Raw genomic sequence first — 16,338 nt, forward strand, 5'->3', positions numbered from 1 at the left:
TAAGACACAAAACATACATGAATGTTATGAAACAAGTTTGTAAATGGTGAATGGACATAATAGAAGTTCAAATAAAATATTATGCATTTAGAGGTCATGTACATAAAAAGAAAGGTGTCCATGTGAAGTAGTGTAGGCTACATGTCAAATGAAAGAGGTTAATAACATGGAGCTTTAGAGGACAGATTAGTCATGTAGTTTGAGAGAAGTTGGGGAAAATTTTATTTAGGAGATATGACAAATTCTCCTTAAACAAAGAAAAGAAAAAAGAAAAGAAAAGAAAAGAGCAGTGGAGTCTGTGGAAAGGACACCCCAGAAGGAGGGACTTGTAAACATATGGTTCCACACGTTAGAATGGTTATATGATCCTCTGCCTTTTTATAAATTAGCATTTTTAAGAGATTAAAAATTTTTATGTGGATATATAGAAATATAAAATTAGATAATTATTCGAAGAAAAATATATAGGACTATTAAATGTTGTAATACATTTTTCTATGGGCTGAAATTTGGATTGTTGAGCATACTTGATTCACTTTATTGTGAGAATAATATTCCTTGTCTGCATGATTATAGAAGGTTGTTATGGTGAGTTGCACCTCAAGTATTTGAATATAAGGTAGTTAGTGTTCCTTAAGAGAATTGAACTTATAAGTCAGTACTTAACACGTAATATGAAATATTGTTTTAAAGAGACCAAATGACTCCAAGCCTAAAATAGCTTAATAAAGTCATTTTGAGTGTTAACGTTGCTAATGAAAGACTCTTCAATCAGGTAGAGGAAATGTCAGCAGCTAGGACAGCATGGATAAAGGCAGGTCACAGGGGCAAATGATGGCAGTATTTATCAAGTCCATTGTAGGGCATTGAGCACTCGATCTAAAAACCTCCAATGACTTATCTAGATATAGATGGTAGATTTTTACCTTATATAATCAGATGTTTAAATTTTAACTAACTCGTCCAAGTTCGATGCTACATTTGCTAAAGCAATTTTCATTACAATTTGACTTTCCATGGTGCTGTACTGGAGAGGAGTTAGCAGCCTTAGCAGCCATGTATCGTAAATTGACAAATCTTGGTGAGCAAAAAAAAAAAAATTGTATTGTTTTTAACAATGTAAAAAGGCAGTTATTTATTTTCAGGTTGCTTAAATTGAAACAATAAACAGTGTTTCATGGATGATTGCCATGTTCCCTTTTATTCTAAAGGCAGATGAAAGAGTGATTCTCTCAGAACTGGAGAAAAAGGCAAGTTCGAGTGTATCACTTTAAATTCTGCTATGATTTTTACACCTTAGATGGCCCCTAAATTACAAAACTTCTTTACGATTTCAAAACTTTAAAGGGAAAGGGAGCATCTTGGTTGTTTGCTGGCAGTATTGTTCTATACAGTTTGGGTAAACCCTGGGACAAATGCATTGGTCAGGAATTCCAGAACTACTGTTTATTTTAAATAATTTAAACTTTTTAGATATTAACTTAAAACAAATCTTATCCCAGCTTTCACTCAAACAAAAATATCCTCAAAAATGACAGAATAAAAGTGATGGTTAAAAGTATGGATCTGAAATTTCAGGTTTAAACTGTTGTCTACTTCCTAGAAACCTGTGGGCCAACTGTGCTCATAACAAGATCTCATCCAGCAAAGATTTGCAGCATTTTTCCTTTTTTGCTATATCTGGCTTTTATTTTTTTCAGTTCTATTGAGTTTAATTAACAAATAAATGAAAAATCAAAGTTTGTACCATTTGACCAACATCTCCTCATTTTCCCCACCCTTCAGCCTCTGGCAACCAGCATTCTACTCTCTGTCTCTACAAATTCGACTTTTTTTTTTTTTTTAAGATTCCACATATAAGTGATATGTACAGTATTTGTCTTTCTTTGTTTGGCTCATTTCACTTACCAAAATGCCCTTCAGGTTCATCCATGTTGTCTCAAATGGCAGGATTTCCTTCTTTTTTATGGCTAAAAAGTATCCTATTGTCTATATATACCACATTTTCTCTATCCATTCGTACATCCATGGATGCTTAGGTTGTTTCCATATAATGGCCATTATGAATAATGCTGTAATAAACATGGTAGTGCAGATATCAAAATTGTGTTTCTTAGGGTGCAAGTTTAAGAGAAATACTCAAAACTTGGCACATTCACAAAAGTGATGCCAATCATTGAGGTCTCTTGAGAGACAACTGACTTTTCCAGATTACAGCCCCTTTTCTTTTATTACTCACTTTACCTTTATCCTACAATAATTTTTTTGAGAACATGTGTGACTTTGATACATATCATTTATTATTTATGACCTGATATCATAGTTGCTTAGTATAAATAAATCAAAATTGTAAGGTCAGAGGAACAAATATTTGCATTTAGGGATTAATGATGGAAGACCTCATTAATTAAGACAAGGATTGAGACACCTTAACTCCCTCAAAACTTGCATGTACAACTCACATGTTTGTGCTACTATTTATGCATAGGTATTTTTTTCCCCAGACATAACTTTATGCTGCTTAAGGCTAAGACCATATTTTACTTCCCTTAAACCTCACAATGTTAAAGAAGAAATATGATAAAATGTTTAATGAAAGAAATTCAGAGACTACAGCAGATTGTTAAAAAAAAAGGAATAAAGCCTTTCTGTTTCTATATATACTGTACATATTTAAAGAGAGGAATTTACTTTAGAAGTAACAGGAAAAAAACACCTGACTTTGTAAGGATCAAAGCTTTAGTGGAGAAACACAAGGGCATAACAAACTATTATGTTTGAGGCTAATGGACAGAATAATTCAGATTCTTGTTTGATTTACGTTCTTTGAAGAGTTGCTAGTTGGCTGAATTAATTTAAAACAGGCTTTAAACCTTAACCCAATTTTAAATTGAAATGGTAACCATCAGTCAACAGAAGATAAAGTTGCACAATTCTTTGGAAGAAATATTAACACATCCCCTTCGGTCATTATTATTTTAGTTTAAAATTACTGCTAGATGTTAATGATATTGAGATAGATTATTTCAAAAATCTTAGTATGTCAACATTGAATTTTTTTTATATCTTTGTGTCCCATAATCAAAGTTATTATGGCCTTAAGCTAAATGTCAACACTCCATTTAATTCTCCAGGTATCTATAAACAAAAAAAGACTGAATGTGAAATTGTAACTAAGCAAAAATATTTGTATATGTAAATATGATGTAGTAATTACTTCTTTTCCTCCAAAGATATTTGGAGTTCAACAAAATATAGACTGGATAAATATTATAACTTTACAATACAGAGAAATTAAGAATCTCTAGAGCCAATTCAGTAAAGGAGAAAATGGTTTTCAATCTTCCTTTATTCTGTGTTTCTGAAGTTTTCTGTTCTGTGCCATGGACTGAAACTGATTTTTAGCACACCTATAATTAGCATTGATTTTAAATATTATTTACAAATCAACTCTTTTTGCTGATGTTTCATTCATACCACTTAATTTGCTCTTATATACCCAATACTAGTTGTTCTTGGAGGGAAAGAGAGAAGAGTAATTTTAAAATTTCAATTTATTGAATTTTTGCATACTGTTGCATTTTCATCCTTCAGGAGATACGATTTTAGAGATAAATTCTCCTTGGTCATCTTCTCAATCTAAAATTACACTGATATCAACTCTTAAGTGTAGTTCTTTGAAGACTTTAACCTACATATTTATAATCATTTATGTTTAACAAACCATTTATTGATTAGCATTTAGAGGCTTCTCAATATTGTGCTGTTACAAATTCTGTTGTTATAATGATTGTTGCACTTATATCTCTCTGCTCTCATTCATTAGGCTATTTTATAGAATATCTTCTCAAGAGTAAGCATGTTCAAAATTATTATAGCTCTATTTACAGTCAGGCTTAAGAATCACTCTTTCATTAAACTTAAGAGCTTCTTAATAGGCTAATTCCTGCATTCTACGACAATAAACACTAAAGAGAACAATAATTCAAAGGAACAAATGTTTAGTGATAGCAGTTACCATGGCTACCTGACATTTATTTATTTATTTATTCATTTTTCTTTTTTTTTTTTATTATACTTTAAGTTCTAGGGTACATGTGCACAACGTGCAGGTTTGTTACATATTATACATGTGCCATGTTGGTGTGCTGCACACATTAACTCATCATTTACATTAGATATATCTCCTAATGCTATCCCTCCCCACTTCCCCCCACCCCACGACAGGCCCCGTGTGTGATGTTCCCCTTCCTGTGTCCAAGTGTTCTCATTGTTCAATTCCCACCTATGCGTGAGAACATGTGGTGTTTGGTTTTTTGTCCCTGTGATAGTTTGCTGAGAATGATGGTTTCCAGCTTCATCTGTGTCCCTACAAAGGACAAGAACTCATCCTTTTTTATGGCTGCATAGTATTCCATGGTGTATATGAGCCACATTTTCTTTTTTTTTAAATTTTATTATTGTTATACTTTAAGTTTTAGGGTACATGTGCATAATGTGCAGGTTAGTTACATATGTATACATGTGCCATGCTGGTGTGCTGCACCCATTAACTCGTCATTTAGCATTAGGTATATCTCCTAATGCTATCCCTCCCCCCTCCCCCCACCCCACAACAGTCCCCAGAGTGTGATGTTCCCCTTCCTGTGTCCATGTGTTCTCATTGTTCAATTCCCACCTATGAGTGAGAACATGCAGTGTTTGGTTTTTTGTTCTTGCAATAGTTTACTGAGAATGATGATTTCCAATTTCATCCATGTCCCTACAAAGGACATGAACTCTTCATTTTTTATGGCTGCATAGTATTCCATGGTGTATATGTACCACATTTTCTTAATCGAGTCTATCATTGATGGACATTTGGGTTGGTTCCAAGTCTTTCCTATTGTGAATAATGCCACAATAAACATACGTGTGCATGTGTCTTTATAGCAGCATGATTTATAATCCTTTTGGTATATACCCAGCAATCCCATTGCTGGATCAAATGGTATTTCTAGTTCTAGATCCTTGAGGAATCACCACACTGTCTTCCACAATGGTTGAACTAGTTTACAGTTCCACCAACAGTGTAAAAGTGTTCCTATTTCTCCACATCCTCTCCAGCATCTGTTGTTTCCTGACTTTTTAATGATTGCCATTCTAACTGGTGTGAGATGGTATCTCACTGTGATTTTGATGTGCATTTCTCTGATGACCAGTGATGATGAGCATTTTTTCATGTGTCTTTTGGCTGCATAAATGTCTTCTTTTGAGAAGTGTGTGTTCATATCCTTCGCCCACTTTTTGATGGGGTTTTTGTTTGAATTCATTGTAGATTCTGGATATTAGCCTTTTGTCAGATGAGTAGGTTGCAAAATTTTCTCCGATTCTGTAGGTTGCCTGTTCACTCTGTTGGTAGTTTCTTTTGCTGTGCAGAAATTCTGTAGTTTAATTGGCTCCCATTTGTCAATTTTGGCTTTTGTTGCCATTGCTTTTGGTGTTTTAGACATGAAGTCCTTGCCCATGCCTATGTCCTGAATGGTATTGCCTGGGTTTTCTTCTAGGGTTTTTATGGTTTTAGGTCTAACATGTAAGTCTTTAATCCATCTTGAATTAATTTTTGTATAAGGTGTAAGGAAGGGATCCAGTTTCAACTTTCTACATATGGCTAGCCAGTTTTCCCAGCACCATTTATTAAATAGGGAATCTTGTCCCCATTTCTTGTTTTTGTCAGATTTGTCAAAGATCAGATGGCTGTAGATGTGTGGTATTATTTCTGAGGGCTCTGTTCTGTTCCATTGATCTATATCTCTGTTTTGGTACCAGTACCATGCTGTTTTGGTTACTGTAGGCTTGTAGTATAGTTTGAAGTCAGGTAGCATGATGCCTCCAGCTTTGTTCTTTTGGTTTAGGATTGACTTGGTGATGCGGACTCTTTTTTGGTTCCATATGAACTTTGAAGTAGTTTTTTTCCAATTCTGAGAAGAAAGTCATTGGTAGCTTGATGGGGATGGCATTAAATCTATAAATTACCTTGGGCAGTATGGCCATTTTCACAATATTGATTTTTCCTATCCATGAGCATAGAATGTTTTTCCATTTGTTTGTGTCCTCTTTTATTTCATTGAACAGTGGTTTGTAGTTCTCCTTGAAGAGGTCTTTCACATCCCTTGTAAGTTGGATTCCTAGGTATTTTATTCTCTTTGAAGCAATTATGAATGGGAGTTCACTCATGATTTGGCTCTCTGTTTGTCTGTTATTGGTGTATAAGAATGCTTGTGATTTTTCCACATTGATTTTCTGTCTTGAGACTTTGCTGAAGTTGCTTCCCAGCTTAAGGAGATTTTGGGCTGAGATCATGGGGTTTTCTAAATATACAATCATGTCATCTGCAAACAGGACAATTTGACTTCCTGTTTTCCTAATTGAATACCCTTTATTTCTTTCTCTTGTCTGATTGCCCTGGCCAGAGCTTCCAACACTATGTTGAATAGGAGTGGTGAGAGAGGGCATCCCTGTCTTGTGCCAGTTTTCAAAGGGAATGCTTCCAGTTTTTGCCCATTCAGCATGATATTGGCTGTGGGGTTGTCATAAATAGCTCTTATTATTTTGAGATACGTCCCATCAATACCTAATTTATTGAGAGTTTTTACCATGAAGGGCTGTTGAATTTTGTCAAAGGCCTTTTCTGCATCTATTGAGATAACCATGAGGTTTTTGTCGTTGGTTCTGTTTATATGCTGGATTACATTTACTGATTTGTGTATATTGAACCAGCCTTGCCTCCCAGGGATGAAGCCCACTTGATCATGGTGGATAAGCTTTCTGATGTGCTGCTGGATTCTGTTTGCCAGTATTTTATTGAGGATTTTTGCATCGATGTTCATCAGGGATATTGGTGTAAAATTCTCTTTTTTTGTTGTGTCTCTGCCAGGGTTTGATATCAGGATGATGCTGAACTCATAAAATGAGTTAGGGAGGATACCCTCTTTTTCATATTGATTGGAGTAGTTTCAGAAGGAATGGTAGCAGCTCCTCCTTGTACCTCTGGTAGAATTTGGCTGTGAATCTGTCTGGTCCTGTACTTTTTTTGGTTAGTAGCCTATTAATTATTGCCTCAATTTCAGAGCCTGTTATTGGTCCATTCAGTGATTTTTATTTTTTTATTATTATTTTATTTGAGATGGAGTCTCGCTCTGTCGCCCAGGCTGGAGTGCAGTGGCGCGATCTCAGCTCACTGCAAGCTATGCGTCCTGGGTTCATGCCATTCTCCTGTCTCAGCTTCAGGAGTAGCTGGGACTACAGGTGCCGCCACCATGCCTGGCTAATTTTTTGTATTTTTTTAGTAGAGACGGGGTTTCACTGTGTTAGCGAAGATGGTCTCGATCTCCTGACCTCGTGATCTGTCGGCCTCGGCCTCCCAAAGTGCTGGGATTACAGGCGTGAGCCACCTCACCTGGCCGACATTTATTATATTTCTCTTGTTTGAGTCACCTTTGAAATTGTTCTTTTATTTACCATAAGAGTAGCTTCAAAGGTGACTCAAACAAGAGAAATATGTTTTGAGTTTTGAAATAGCCATCCCGGCATAGAAAGGTAATTTTAATGGCCTGAAAAATGTCTTCATTTTTAATGATTCGCTGCATAGTTTAAGCATATATTAAGTTCAAATGTTGCCAGTGTATTTATTAGGTGTGATAGAGGAATATGAAAGTGAATCATACATATGATTTGTCTTGAGGATCTTAATAATTGTAAATGAAAGACAAGATTAAGCCTAAAAGAAAGTGAAAATGTTTCAGAGTAGTCAGGAAGTTAAAATTGAGGATTAAAGGGCTTTGAGAAAGGGAGGTGGAACCAAAAGCATGTAATCAAGGAAGGTTTCATGGAAGATGTTCTTTGTTCAACTTTGATGGATAGATAAGATTTAAAACTATGGAGATGAAGGAGAGAGGCCTGCATTCTAACAACAACAAGAAGAACATTTATTAAGTATTTCTTATTTCCTGGATTTGAGGCACTATGAATTAAGCACTTTATAATTTTAGTTAATCTAATTTTTCAACAAATGCTATGTAGATAGATACTGTTATTATCTACACTATATTGATAAGGAAACTGAGGTCCACAGAAATTTTGTAACTGATAAAATATCCTAGGGTTATTAAATGGCAGCACTAAGATCTGAATCAAGATCAGATGTAATAGCATGAACAAAACTTGAGGCCTTAAAACATTGAGTGATTATTGGGAATGGTGAGCTGTTGGGTTTAGGTAGAGTAACTGACAATTAAAGGCCAGTAGTTGTTGATGAGATTGGAAAGATCTGTCAGGATCAGTTATGGAGGTCATCAAACACTAGCTTAGGAAACCTATAGAGAGTTTTTGACTAGCTAATGACATAGTGGTTTTGGACAGGTAGAAAATAAGACTAAAGAGAGGTTACTGGATTTTGTAACTAGGTGGTCATTCATATTGCCATCGCATTTATTCAGTAATTTCTTTGTGCCAGGATTGTGAGGCAAATGTTTCCAATGTTGAAAATAATGAGAATAGAGAAATGGCCATTGGATGTGGAAAGAAGGAAGTGATCATCCTTCGTTATGTACTTTATCTCCTACATTTAGCTTATCGACTTTTTAAATGATCCATTGGATCTTCCCTTAATAGTGAAGATGATAACAATAATAAAATAATATCATTTATTGAACTCATATTTGCTAGACTATGTTGATTGCCTTATGTATACTGTCTTCTTTAACCTTCAAAATAGCTTTATGAGGTAAAACAATATTAACTGTATTTTACAGATGAGGAAACTTAAGGTTGGAGGCTCAAGCAACTTTGCTCATGGTTACTAATTGGTGAATCCAAGATTTAGTCAGTATTTGACTCAAAAGGCATCAGAATATAAAAGCTACGTTATTGCACTGCACTTTTTTTATATATCTGGTTCTGCTCTACGCGCTCTGTAGTGTCTACATTCTTATTCTCAGATCTTGGAAACTACTGCTCAGCCATGTATTTTGTGTCTGATTCAGTCTGATTATTTCGTAATTTTAGTTTATACAGTTTTTTCTTTTTTTGATACTATAACAAGTTAATCTTTTTTAGAATGATAGTAGCAAAAATATATTCAGCAATGACTCTATGACATGCAGTGCGCTACCTGCTTCACAAGTAATAATCACATTTAATCCTTGCACAACAATCTGCCTAGGGTTATCATAATTTTACATTTGAGAAAACTGAGACAGAAAGCATATATACAGATCCCAAGGGCAAAACCAGGATTTGAAATTGGTAGTCTGCCTCCATAGCCTGTGTTTCTAAGCACAGACATATGAGTCCTTTTGACAAATAAAGGGTGAGTTTTGAGGGTTTCTAGTTTTTTCTTTTAGGTGTTTTTTGCTGTTAACAATCTATTTATTTATGATCTGTGAACCTGTCTGTGTTAGAATTTAAAAAGACAAAACCTGTCTTTAGCTTTCATAACTATCACTTTAAGTACAATTGTAGTGTTGCCAAAATTGCATTTTTTCACTGCACACTAATTATTTATTTTCATTTAAAATTAAAAAAAAATTGTAATTGATATATAATAGTTGTACCTAGTTTGGGATATATTTGATATTTTGATCCAAGCATTCAACTGTAATGATCACATCAGGATAATTGGGATATCCATCACCTCAAACATTTATCTTTTCTTTTGTTGGGAACATTCCAATTCTTCTCTTCTAGCTATGTTGAAATATGCAGTCAGTTATTGTTGACTATAATCTCCCTACTATAACAGTGAATACTAGAACTGATTCCTTCTATCTAATTTTATTTTTGTACCTATTAACCAATTTCTGTTTATCCCCCTTCCTTTTACCCTTCCTAGCTTCTCATAACCACCATTCTACTCTCTACCCCCATAAGATCCACATTTTTAGCTCCCACATATGAATGTGAAATCATCAGAGATATGCAAATCAAAACCACAACGAGATATCATCTCACCTCAGTTAAAATAGCTATTATGAAAAAGACAAAAAATAATGGACACTGGCCAGGCTGCAGAGAAAGGGGAATGCTGGTACACTGTAAGTAGAAATACGAAGTAGTACTGCCACTACGGAAAATAGGGTGTGGAAGTTCCTCAAAAACTAAAAATAGAACTACCATATGACTCAATGCCACTGCTGAGTATATACCCAAAAGAAAGGAAATCAGTATTTTGAAGAGATATCTGCATTCCCATGTTTATTGCAGCATTTCACAACAGCCAGGATATGGAATCAACCTAAGTGTCCAACCACAGATGAATGGATAAAGAAAATGTGGTATATATAAACAATGAAATATTATATAGCCATAAAAAGAATAAAATCCTGTCATTTGCAGCAACATGGATGAAACTGGAGGTCATTATGTTAAGTGAAATAAGCCAAGATTGCATTTTAATTATAGCTAAGTTTATCAAAAAATTTCACTTAAAGGATCATTATTTCAATGGATTTTTTAAACAATGAAAACTTTTAAAGATTAAATACATTGCAAATGTTTGTTTATATTTTCCTATCATGTACTTAGCACTGGAATAGTGCTTGGAGAGAATAAGTTGACACATTAAAAAATATTGTCTTTACACATGGTATTTTGGAGACTTATTGGTGGCTTGTTGGTCCTCCCAAGTTATTCCTTGGCTGAAGGTATATCTGATAGTCATTTGGAAGGTTTCCTAAGGCTACAAAAATCTGTCTTTCTGTTTCAATGAGTAAAATAGCTTGCTCTGGGAAAATGACTCCCTCTCTCTAGGTCCACTCATTATTCTACAGATGTCACAGAGAAAAAACAAAGTCTATGTCTACATTTATCATTGCGTTGGTTTTCAATTAGTCTGCTTTGCCAACTTTTAATAACTTCTATTCAAAGAGTTGTTTTGCCTTACAATCCTAAGTATGTTCTCTATGGATCAGCAGTGTATCTTTGTCTATAAGCGTAGAAACAAGGACGCTTTATTTATCCTAAGTTTTTGCTGTTACTGTTAGAAAACCTACAAAGATAAGTCTATTTGGTTTAATTATAGTTAATTTAAACCTTTGTGTTAATGTATGCCTACCTTTCCTTTTCCATTTTCATATTAACTTTTTGAGACCATTTTTCTACATAGAGACTGTGTGATAGATAACACAGTTTTGGCAAGACAATGAGTAAACACGATATTTCTATTGGAGATTGTAAATAGATATAACCCTTCTGGAGGGAAATTCAGCAATTTTTACCCAAAGCCTCAAAAACATTAACATCCTTTGATCTAGTAAGTTTACTTATTGGGGTTTATTCTAAGAAAATAGAGGATGTATGTAAGGCTGTGTGCACAAAGATGTTTATTACACTGTTATTTATAATATTGAAAAATGGAAAAAATGGGAAAGTCTAAGAATAGGAGATTGGTTCAATAAAGTATGGTACCTCTATTTGATAGAATACCAGTTAGCCATTAAACATCATGTTATAGAAAAATACTTATTGATGTAAGGAAATGTTAATATAATACTTGGTAAAGATGAAGAGTTTACTATCATTTTAGGTGTATATTATTTAAAATACTAAAACTAAAATATCAATAATGGTTATCTCTGTATAATGAAATTTTATGGGTGATTCTCCCCACTTTTTTGATCTTTATGTTTTCTTCTGTCTGTATAGATATGAAGCACTTTTGTAACTGGTATAAAAAGTTAGTCAAATACAAAATCAGTATTATCTAGAAAATTATTACATCTCTTATTTTCCTCTATTGTGTGATCTCCTATACAGTTTTACTGATGATGACAAAATTAGAAAAGAAAGGAATCTATTAATAACTGGAGTAAAAAGAAGAAATGATGTATTATTAAGGTTTGCTGCAGCCATTTGTATATTGAGAGGATATATATCTTTACCTGTTTAGGAAGGCAAAGTTGTTTTATTTAAGGCACAAACACTTCATCTGAACTGACCCTATGTGTTGTGGCACCCTACAACATCTACCTCAACAGGCAGCATTGATTATTTGCCATAATAATTAGGATTTCAATAGAAATGGCCAGCCTCCATCTATAAGGTGTTCTTTCCTAATAGCTTTGCTGTACATTATACATACGTGGTGACCTATGCCCCCAAGTTCAACCATATTCCTTGTAAATGTGAAAATATGGTAGTTTCATCACTTCTCAAAAAAAGAGAAGTAGGTACTCTGCATTACTCTCAGTGCTTTCTATTGTCCTGCTGTTAGTGAAAATCGCTTAAGATCATATCTAACTAACAATGATTAGTTAGACAAATAGTGTCAAAAATTATGGCATACAATTTTTTTCCAGTTTTTTCATATAACACTAAAACTGTTGTGAGAGCTAATTTGTCAAAAACGGTCTGTACCAGCTTTAGCCCAGTATAAATAAAGTGTGAAAGTAAACAATCAATCACACACGCACATAATAAATAATACGCAAAGCACAGAAGGAATGATTTTTTCAAAGTTTAGATAGTCAATGAAAGTAGATTTGAACATTTTTTATGAAATTAGACCAGAAATATGAGTACAACATTAGAAATATTGAAATCTGAAGCAAAATTTTTAGTAAAAAGAGGAAGCACATGAGAAACAGGGGTATTTGTTGAACTATTGAAATACTCCAAAGAAACTAGTTTCTATTTTTATGAAAAACAATGAAGTCTGTAGGTATATATTTATAAGATGAGTCATATTGGGAGCCATCTTTAAAAAATCAGACATTTTGTCTATTTCTTTTGTTGTATGTTTTACGTAGTTGAGGTTGTACCCCACAAATATATTGGGATCTTGCTTTCCATTTAATATGCTATTATGCTATATATTTTCCTTTATCATTAACATCTTTTGTTCTTAATATTCAGTGGTTACATGGCATTACACTTTTGGTGTTCCATAATTTAATTAAACTTTCTCTTATTGTTTCTACTTTTTCTTTACTTAAATAATGTAGCACTAAACATCTTTGAGCATAAATCTTAATCTGCCCTATTGCCTTCAGACAGGAAATACTAAGATGAACGACTGAACATTTTTAAGACTCAATACATTTTGCCAAGTTATCTTGAGAAGATGAACTAATTTACACTTTTTAAAGCAGTAGTATGTAAAACAAAATGAATTACTTGTATTTACTGAGGTATTTGAAGCGAGTCACTTTTGAATATAAATAAAAGGTAAATTCTTTATGATAAAAGTAAACTTTAATATAGAAAACTTGTGATTCTTATAGTTTTTTTTACTGTTTCTCAACCTAAAAATATTAAAATGAATGCTATTTGAATTACTAAGATATGGTATATTTATACAAAAATATAATTTCAAACAGTGACTTATACTGGGGAAAACTAGGAAACAGGAATTCTGAATTTTGACCTTGGCCCTACTAATAACTGACCTTGGGTATGTCACTTAACTTCCCTAGATTTTAGTTTTCCCCATCTGTAAAATAAGTGCATTGGATCACATGATCCCTTAGAGATGAAAAGCAAGAGCTAAATGAGTAGTAATTATTATAAAGAAGTTCTTGCTCTTTTTAAGATGCTCATCTTTTATTATTTGAGATGTTCTTATGTGCAGCAAGTCATCAAATAAATAGAGGTACCCTCAATGTATGCTTTTTACCCTGCTGTGGTCTGAATGTTCTTGCATCTCCAAAGTTCATATGTTGAAAATGTAATCACCAATATAAGGGCATTAGGTGAGACATTTGGGAGATGATTAGACCATGAAGGCAGAGACCTCATAAATTGAATTAGTGCCCTTATAAAAGAGGCCCCAGAGAGTTGCCTTGCCCCCTTTTCTTCCATGTGAGGTTAGAGTGAGACTTCTCAGCCTTGGAAGCTGTGAGAAATAAATATTTGTTGTTGTGGCATTTTGTTATAGCAGCCCAAATGGACTAAGATACACTCTTTTGGCTCTCTCTTCATTCAGTCCAAGGGTGTTCTGCTAGGTTTTGGCTACTCTTCATTTCTTTTATCAAATATTTGTTAAGGCTTATTAGGGCCTAAAGTCTAGAGGCATTCTGCTTTACTATTATGACCATATCTTAATAATACTGGTATGAGTAACATACTGTATGAGTAAATAATTTGTTTTAGAGCAATGGTTTTCTAAAAATGGGAGATCATAGTTTTTAGTAATTAATTGTGTTAAGTTACTATTAAGAGGGTCAAGTAATAGATGTTAAGTAATTTTTTGGATTAAATAGATCTTATCAACTAGATAATAGAGAGATTAAGAGCTGCTTTGCACTCAGGTTTCATGTTTTTATTGCAAAGATCAATTGTGCTTACAAGAAAACACTGAAGGAAATTGGGGATTATATATACTAATTAATAACATCCAGAGAACGATAAAAATATCAGTGTTTGTATTCTTGCTGTGACAAAATACCCGAAGGAAAAGTTCAATATTCTTATTTTTCATTATTGATTCATTTGATAACTTTGATATGTAATAGTATAGGAGATTAGGAATGAACCTTGCTTGACGTTTCACTTTTCCTCATTTCTCACATTCAATCCCTGAATTCTATCTTTTTTCAATAAGATGTGTATTTGGATCTATTCATTTCTCTTCATTCCTATTGCCACTTCTTTGGTTCAGGCCATCATCATCCCTTGATTGAAATTATTTAACATTCTCCTGATTTGTCTCCCGTCCTCCAGTTTTGTTTTACTCAATTGATTGTCTATAGAGTAGCCGGGATATTTTAAACCTGATTATGCTGACGGTTTCTCATTTCCCTAAGGGTAAATAAAGCTCACACTCTTTAAATGGCTCCTGACGCTTACCGTGACTGGGCCTCACTTCTCATCTCTTCCCTCTGTTCTTACACTTTATGGTCTAACCTATGTTGTATTTGCCATTCCTTGAATGTGACTAGATCAGAATCTTCTGTTTTAACAGTACTTCCCTAAGGAAATCTTTTCTGATCCCTAGATTAGGGTAGGATGCCTTGCTACGACTTTCATGTCAACTTTTAATTCTTCAGTTATAACAAAACATGCTTGTTTCATTTATCTGCTTTCTGTGATGGCAGGTTTTGTGTTGTTTGTTATGGAGTCCCTAGCACCTATATAGTACCTGACACATAGAAGATATTCAATATTTTCTACAGGAAAGAATGAATATAGAAAGAGAGACGATGTAGCTTAGGAAGGCTTTATTGAGAAGATAGGTCTTAAAGGATGAGTACCTATTTTGATTATAATAAGAGGGTAAATACTACATAGATGGAAATATTTGTTTACATGTGATTTTTCATTCAGATATGTTATAGTATACATACAGCAGAATACCAAGCTCTGTGTCTCCAACCTGTGCAGTTAGAGTCAGTAGTTTTTCTAAAAGTATAATTTGGATCAGCCCAGTTTCTTAAGACTCATTGTGACTAGTCTCCATCAAATGTTGTGAGTGAAAGAAGGGAAACTATTCACAGGTAAATAAAGTGTTCATAGAGTCGTGAATTCAGGCTGTTCATAATGTGAGGGCTGTTTCAGGATGATATGTTGTACTTGGTGTCTTAATTTTGAATGTAGTTGAATTGACTATAATCTTAGTCTTTTTTAATTTTTGGTTTGTGTTTTCTTTAGTTATAAAACACAACCTTTTGTCACACGGTAAAGAGAAAGCATTTCCAATTATAATTTTTGAGATATTGATTCTATGTTAGAACACTTTATCAATCTTAAAGTTCCCTGATTCTGCTATGTTGTGGTAAAAGAAAACAGTACTCAAACTTTAATAAATAAGACACAGTGAAAATCCATAGTAAAAATGCCAACAACTTACATAGGTTTCATTACTAGACTTAACCGTGCAGTTTTAGCATTTGATAATACCACATTATCTTTTGCATGTAAACTCTTTAGAAGAAGATATTAAATAAAAAGATAAAATGTATATTGGTATGAAGAATCTGAAACATAAATGAAATCCCTGAAAATTAAAAGGTGAATATGTATTTACCTATTTACTATTTACACAACTATCAAAGATTGCCAAAATAAAAATCCTGTATAGGCGCTCATCATTTTGATGGGTAGATAAGTCGTGATACCCATAGTTTGGAAGGAAGATTCCTTCAAGAGAGTACAATTTTGCTTGGTAAATCTTTTGCATGTTAAACTTTTTAGAAGAAGAAATTAAGTAAAAATATAAAATGTATGTTGGTATGAAGAATCTGAAACATAAATGAAATTCCTGAAAATTAAAGGGTGAATATGTATTTACCTATTTACTATTTATACAACTATCAAAGATTGCCAAAATAAAAATCCTTTTTAGGCACTCATCATTTTGATGGG

General features: G+C 33.6%; 1 protein-coding gene across 6 annotated transcripts in view; it reads left to right on the plus strand.

Moving 5' to 3' along the window:
• Positions 1 to 16,338, plus strand: part of SLC4A10 (solute carrier family 4 member 10) — a 477,442-nt gene that overhangs the window by 184,153 nt on the left and 276,951 nt on the right. The window lies entirely within an intron of this gene.

The sequence above is a fragment of the Pan paniscus genome, chromosome 13 (assembly GCF_029289425.2).
Source record: "Pan paniscus chromosome 13, NHGRI_mPanPan1-v2.0_pri, whole genome shotgun sequence".
In the NCBI taxonomy this organism is placed as follows: domain Eukaryota; kingdom Metazoa; phylum Chordata; class Mammalia; order Primates; family Hominidae; genus Pan; species Pan paniscus.